Here is a 7,300-nt window from a genome sequence, read left to right on the forward strand (position 1 = left end):
GTATTTAGTTTTTACGATTTAACATTCATTAGCTTTGTCCTTTGTGTTTATTATGTCTATTCGGTATTCTTCTTGATGTTTATTATGTCTCCTTTTAAAATTTAGAGTAATTGCATATAAATTTACTGTTTTACGAATATGATTTCTTATGATATTTAATTAGAGATAAATATGCACTTAACATTTTTAAATTATAATTGACTATTACGCGCAGTTGCTAGAGAATATGTTGTTTAATATTTTCTACTTAATTTTATAGTTATTTTAAAGAACTTGTCTTTGCTTCTTTAATTTTAATGTCTAACTCTTTGAAAAAGGACAATTAAAAATCTTAATTTTTTTTAAAAATTATTATTTTATATTAATTACATGTATCATTCTAATTTTTAATTTAAATAAATTTTAAATTAATAAAATATTAAAAATTATTATAACAGACCGGATGAAACCAGATCGCAACACTAGTTCATATAATAACAGTGCATGAGATTAACAATTTTTTTAAATGTAAGTAAGATAAGTGTCTCTTAATGCAATTAGCAAACACGTGGAGTAACGTATACGTGTCGGCAATAACCAAATTAGGATTCACTTTTTCTTGGCGAAGAAGTTTTTCTATGTCTTCGGTACAAAATCTTTTCTTGTGGCTGTTATTTTACATTTTTTAAGGATCCCTAACCTTGTTTACTGCTATCGTTGTTTTAGCATCATGTTTTAAGCTCTCTTTCTGCTCTTCCCTGTAAAATACCACATACCCACGTGCTGTTATTTTTTCTTCTTGTGTACTTCCATTTTTTTATTTGGTAAAATTGGATTACTTCCTTTCTGTTTATGGCCTTTTCCTTTATGTCATTCTGATTCTAGGACTGGTAAAATATCTTATTCCCTGTAAAATACCAGCAAAACCTTCGCTTCCATTGGACTGGTAATGAAATAATTGCAGCAGTTGGAATTTGGAATGTATCAAAGATTTTCTTTTTTTACAGAGAGGAAAATATATTATTGATCAACAAGAAATTTCACGGAGATTTGGTTTACTAAAGTGGCCAGGAGGACCTGCTTACCCTTATAGTTACAATTTGCAGCACCTTGGGCGATGAGGCCGGTGAACGAAGAGTGGCTTCTCCAGGAATAAAACCAAGTGAGATTTGAGGTATGAGTTTGGGTCCAGAGGGCTTGGATGATGGGCTGGGATGCATCTGTCAATCCGGTTGTAACCAAGATTGATCCTGAGGAGGTTAGAGTGTTTCCTTCCAAAATCTCTGACTCACAGTTAGCTGAAAGCGAGATGGCTGACAAAGCTTCAGCCAAGGGGGATCGATGTGTGGAGAGTGAAATCAGCGCTCAGAGCTTCATTTCAGGCTTACTCATTCTCCACAGGCAACTCCAATGGAAGAGAAGGTTTTGGTGAGTTTTCAAACTGCCCTACATTACTTATTATTTGATTGTTTCAAAGTAGCGGTTGCTATTTCTTTTTCTATTTTTTTTCTTTACTCACAAAATTCATCCGGGAAAGGGACAGAGTTTGGCTCGAACTAAAATCTTTTATATTTTCATCAATCACCTAAATTATTAGTTCAAGAATTGGGACAATTGCTTTTGTCATTATGCATGCCATTTCCTAACATTTTCACATTTGGTGGCATGAATTTACCATAAATTGTCTACTAGTACTGACATGACGTAAATTAACTAGTCAGAAGAAAATGGGAGTGATCTCAAACTTATGATTTGTTAATCTGATCCAATTACTTGATTCGGTGCATTTTTTATTTTAAAAAAAGATAGATAAAAGTAAAACAACGTTCAAGTTTGAGTTTTTAGGTGTCTTTCGTAGAAAACATCTCAAGCATTTAGTCGCATTTGGGAGCGTGATGGGACATTCCTAGGGGCCGCTTTTACAATTGGATAGCAATAATAGTAAGTAGAATAACAGTCAATAGTTTGATGACAAAAGCATCGACCGATGGACGCTAGATTTGGGAGAATTAAAAGAACAATCGTTCGACTTTTCTGCCGAACCTCGCGATACAAGGCGATCAGTCGGTGGGCTATCATTTTCTCTCTTTGATTGCTTCCACAAGTGTACCACTTAAATTTTGAATCTGACATTGATAATTAAAGTCTGTCGTCAGTGGCTCAACCATTTGCATTATTATATGCAAGGTGGAATAATAACGTTTTGTTTGGTACAACGCCAGAAATTTAATATTATAAATAAAAATGATAATTTATATATTTATATTATAAAATATTAATAATTTATATATTTATATGATATTTTATATAAAAATTATTTATTGTAATTTATGTTAACATAAAAATATAAAATATTATTTTATTAAACAATGATTTTTATTAAAAATTTAAATTGTATTATTTTTTATTTTTATTTTTATTATTTTTATGTTATATTTAAAATTATCAAATTTAATTATAAATTAATATAAAAAATTAAGTCATTATTTATTAATCCCTCAATCTCATTTTATTTATCTATTTTTTATATCCCAAATTTATATATATTTTAAATACTTAAATGTCTTATTTTTTATATTTTAAAATTATTTTTTAATAAATTATTAATTTTTTTGTCATTAGAAACGATGAAACTTTAAATTTATGAAAAAAATATATTTAATATTGTATATACTAAAATCAAAATATTTTTTTTAAATTCTGTGAAAATTACTGAGGGACTAATATTATAACATTGAGGAATAACAATTAATTAGAAATCGTATTTTGTAAATATAGTTTGATTTTAATGATCAAAATTTTTAATTAAATAGAATCGATTAATCAATCTTTTATAAAATATTCATTAAAAGTTTAGAATAAAGTAATTTTCAAATATATTTTTACTAGATGGTCAAAAATATATATTTATTAAAATTAACAAAATATTTAAAACAACTTAAATCAATGTTAAAAATTTTTTTATAAAAGAAAATAAAAAAACCGTGGGTGTTTCATACAGTACAAAGAGAGTATTTTTTTTCAAAATTTCTAATTAGTATTAATTATTAATTTTTATCTACTTATATGAGAAAAATATTATATTTGATGTATTATTAGTATATAAAATTTAAATATTGTTAATAAATTAAATGATTTTATTTTATTAATGAAATGAATTAAATAATATTATTTCATTAATTAATAAATTTTTTTAAAATATTAATTTTTTATATATTAATTTTTAAAATTAATATTTATTTATTAATAAAATATAATTATTTAATTTACTAATAATATATTAAATTTATATACTAATAATATATTAAATATAATTTCTGCATTTAAATATTCCTATTCGTGCAACTTTCAAAAGTCTAATCAAAATGCGTTCTATTTTATGTTTTATAGTACTTATTTGACACAGTATTAGCATTTTAAAACTACTCTTGTCGGTAATATTTCAACCTTTTTGTGCTGCTTGTGAGCTATAAATGTGCCATCCTGGGAGGAGGAAACGTACCACTCAAAGTCTCCAACGTTTAATCATACTAAAGATTTTCATCAATAAAAAAATATGTATGGGACAAGTTTGAGTAGGAGGAACTGGAAATGCAAGCTCCCACTTGCAACAAGGATGCATTCCAAAACATCCTGGGGAGAAGCAAATCGCTGTCAGGTATCTAAATTTGGCGTCATTGTTATCTTCATTTTGATTATTCTTATATATTCAGTATTATTGATTTATATTTTCATGATCAAAATAACTAATTTGGCCAACCATTTGCGCTGCTATTGAAGCAAATCGCCGGAAAGCAGAGATTTCCAACTATGGCGGCTGCCTTCGGAAGATTAATTTCTAACAGTACCTAGGAAAACAATGCCTCTCTCTCTCTCTCTCTCTCTATCTCTCTCTTAAGAATATTGGATATAAAGTTAAACGTTTGATTTGATACATAAAGTAAAAAATTTAATTAAGTACTCAAAATTTGCTTGGTTTATAATTTGCACGGTAAATTAACTCTGTTAGTCAAATATAACCCGTTTAGCAAGTCAGGCGTAGACATGAATTTTCAAGTTCAGGCTCACTCAGCCGGAAAACATGTTTTATATTAAATAATTAGTTTTTTAATTTTAAATTAAATACATAGTTTAAAATATTAATATATAAAAATGACATGACTTTTTTAGATATGCATGGCATGTTCTTACTGGGTTTCTTTAGGCATCTAATCCTTTTAGCTGCCATAGTTCGAATCATTTGCAAACTGATAAATGAAAGAAAAGTTTAACACCTAATCCTGCCTTTCTAGATTTTAGTATAGCTCACTACAGGAAATGTGATATTTAACAGTGAAATTTTATGTTATGTTGCAATAGTTGTGCTTTATAACAATTTTTATTTACATTTTGTTGCAAAAAATTTAAAAAAAAAGTGAACAACATCTGTTGCAGTATAAGATTTTTTGTGTTAAATAAATTTTTATAAGGTGTCGCAAATATATAGTAGTGTTTTAAAAAGTATTAGTAACAATTTTTTTTATATATTTTTGTTGCAAAGTGTAACTTGTACTAATCTATTACAATATAACACTATTTATATTGCAAAAATATATATATTTTGCAACATTTATATAAAGTACTCCAAAATTTTTATTGCTAAAAATGAAATTTCTTATAATGGCTCGGATATCAAATGTTTAATTAAGCCTATTTCTTTTGTTAAAGTTCAAAGTTTATATAATAGTAACGTGGAAATTGTACATAATACCAAGAAAGCATCACAAAATATAGAAAATTTAAGTCCTATAAATGTTCAGAAAAGGTAGTGCACATACTTTTGGGGCAATCCAAAATAGAAAATTGAACATTCAATTTGAAATTAAGGAAGCATAGACTTTGTGGAGAACTTTGTTAGTAATTATTATTAAATTAAAATTATATCATCCACTCTCAAAATAAAAGATTTTTTCACTTCATAAAAGAAAATATATTATATAATGAAAACGCCCCCAAGTTCAAGCACCATTGGCCAAGTAATATTTCGTACTTAAAAAGCTGACAACTGAAATTTACTAATGAGAGATTTTCTATGGGCAAAAGAAAAGCAGATAGTACTTGGTAGGTTGGTTGAATCCCTACAACTAAAATCGCACCAAGTATCAATCGAAAGTGCGAGAGTGAAGTGTTGCACCAGCCAAGTATGATGAAAGCCACCTCTTGAACAACCTACGGGAGCAAATCTTTAGAATCTTATGTGGCCTGCCATCCTGTCCTTACCCAATACGGTCACGTCTTTTACTTTGAAAATCGAGTAACGGACAGGGTCAGGTCTCAATCTTGGCCCGTTCAAAGGCATATACAAGAGTAATATATTTATTATTTTATTTTGTTTTATTATATATTCATATTATACTAATCAATTTATTATTTAATGTATTTTTAAAGAAATTAGCTTAATAATGAAATGAATTTATATATAAAATATAATTCACACTAAAAGAAGTTTTTTTTAAATGAAAATAAAATTTCAAATTGGTCAGATTTTGGAGTAGAAATCAATTATTAGAGTGTTAGGTTTAGTCGGGTACATGTGGAGACATCATAAAGTACTCGGGTCGGATTTGAAGGTTTAGATTTTGGAATGTAAGCTTAAGCTATTGTTTTTTAATGCTAAATTGCAGCATATTCTTCGATTTTTACATATTTACATCTTATGTAGATTGTAGAGCCGAGATTTCAAAGTTGTTTGACTCTAACGAGAAATTTTATGTCATAGCAGAAGAAAAGGAAGTTGACAAACCTACACTCTCGCATGAAAATTCTAAGAGTGGAGATGGAAGAAATAAGTAAGGAACAAAAAAATATAAAAGAAGGGCAAAGACAAGTGCGAGAAAAGTTTGAAGCCATTGAATTGGAATGTGGAAAACTTCGAAAAGAGACTATCCTCGTAACACAACAAAGTGTCAGCACCCAATTCCGCCTTGCTCTTATGTTCCAAATCCTGAAAGCTAGAGAAAACCACGACTTTGCCAAAGCATCTCAACTCACTTGTTTTCTCCGGTCGTTCTCTTCAAATTTCATTTACACTACTAAATTCGACTTTTTTAATATATATTAAAGTACTTCCTTTCAAATTAACTCTGTAGATATATATATATATATTTTTTGTTTCAAAACTTTTTATTTGTGCTAATACTGTTACCTTTCCCTTTTCCTTTTACTACAGTGAACTTATAGCGAGAGAGAACAAGTAAAAACAAGTAAGAGGAATGCTGCTACAGCAAATTAATAAATGGTGGACTGGAGCACAGTCCGTTGTACTGTGATAAATTAGATTGTTTTTTTTGAAACATGCTCTTTGAGAGGTGGAATTAACAGTGGACCAATGATTGAGCCACATGCTCCCGCAGTTTCGTGCTAAGCCTAGATATGCTTGCTGTGAAGATCCCTTGAAATGACTCTTCTTGTTTGTTTGGAACAGATAGTACTCGTTTCTTGTGTTTAAGTGTTTGCTGAGAATAATGCCACAGAATGGCTCTCCTTGTTTGTTTGGGTCTGATGATATCCGTCTCTTTTGTTTAAGTTACTATCGATTTTTGTGTTTGGGTGTTCTTTACAATCCGTTTGCTCAACGTTGCTTTTGATAAAGGACCGACTTGAGGTTTCCATGTGTTGAATTATTTTTTATTATCTTTTCATTTCACTACAAAATTCAAATGTTTTTGATTTATGTGACCAAACAAAAACCATTTAACAGCCATCCCTATACAATTTAATCAGGACGATCAAAAATCCAAAAACTATTGGGGACAACTGAACAACAATTACTTGAAACAAACAAAAGAAGCTTTCAGTGCTGCTAGCTTCGCTAACTACACTATTAAATTTAAACTGAATTTTAAATTTTAAATTAAATTTAAATTTAATATTATATTAATTTGAACTCAATCAATACCCTAGTGAGGTTGTAATTTGTTAGCCTTAGCCCCTTACCCCAAAACGTTGCACGCCAGTTGTATGAGAAGATGAAGCCGTTTCGTTAATAGTGTAGTAGACAGCTGGTTAGGGCTCCACTGCTAAAGCCAAAGCAAAGTTGTCCTCCGATTCCTCAGACAATGACGTGAGATATTAGTACTGGATTCATTCATGTACGTGGCTTATAGTAAACTACATAAAGTGCTTAAAATTTCAGTAAAGACAAACAACAGATGGCGACACAAACAAACTCTATTTTACTTGCTCTTGTATACTGTGTCTCAAATTTTTTCGTAGTTTAATTTTTAAAACTCAAAAATTTCCAATTTTTTATATGTAAAAGAATAAAATTTATATTTTATTT

At 28.9% G+C, this 7,300-nt stretch overlaps 1 long non-coding RNA gene across 1 annotated transcript; it reads left to right on the plus strand.

Annotated features, from left to right (window-relative positions):
* The first annotated feature begins 3,479 nt into the window (after positions 1-3,479).
* Positions 3,480-6,638, plus strand: LOC111298934 (uncharacterized). The gene is made up of 3 exons (XR_016329577.1): positions 3,480-3,637; positions 5,741-6,021; positions 6,188-6,638. It is a non-coding gene; the product is annotated as an uncharacterized LOC111298934 (long non-coding RNA).
* The last annotated feature ends 662 nt before the right edge of the window (positions 6,639-7,300 follow it).

Source organism: Durio zibethinus, chromosome 18 (genome assembly GCF_047325235.1).
Source record: "Durio zibethinus cultivar Kanyao isolate XHJ-2024 chromosome 18, ASM4732523v1, whole genome shotgun sequence".
NCBI lineage: Eukaryota > Viridiplantae > Streptophyta > Magnoliopsida > Malvales > Malvaceae > Durio > Durio zibethinus.